The 312-nt window shown below is 65.1% G+C and overlaps 1 protein-coding gene across 1 annotated transcript in view; it reads right to left on the reverse strand.

Annotated features, from left to right (window-relative positions):
* Positions 1 to 312, reverse strand: part of WDR6 (WD repeat domain 6) — a 3,897-nt gene that overhangs the window by 789 nt on the left and 2,796 nt on the right. The window lies entirely within an intron of this gene.

The following is a 312-nucleotide window of genomic DNA, read 5'->3' on the forward strand; positions in this document are numbered from 1 at the left end:
GCTGAGCCCCCAGCCCCTCTTTTACCCCCGGGGGAGCCACAGGCTTGTCCAGGAGGGGTCACATCTGCTTTCTGCCCTGAGAGCACCAGCCTGGAGCACTCCCGACATAGCAGTACTGTTCCAGGGGAGCCAGGCACATCCTTCCCCTCAAGAGGAGACACACAGTACACAGGCTGGGACGGAGGCCACGGTGATGGGCAGAGCACACGTGCAGGGTGCCCTCTTAGGCCGGCAGGGAGCAGGGCTGCATGCCTGCCCCATTACTGGGGAGTCTCTGGCCAGGGGGCTCGGGGGGGGCTGTGGCACCCAAAA

This window comes from Buceros rhinoceros, unplaced genomic scaffold (genome assembly GCF_000710305.1).
Source record: "Buceros rhinoceros silvestris isolate BGI_N320 unplaced genomic scaffold, ASM71030v1 scaffold25542, whole genome shotgun sequence".
Classification (NCBI taxonomy): domain Eukaryota; kingdom Metazoa; phylum Chordata; class Aves; order Bucerotiformes; family Bucerotidae; genus Buceros; species Buceros rhinoceros.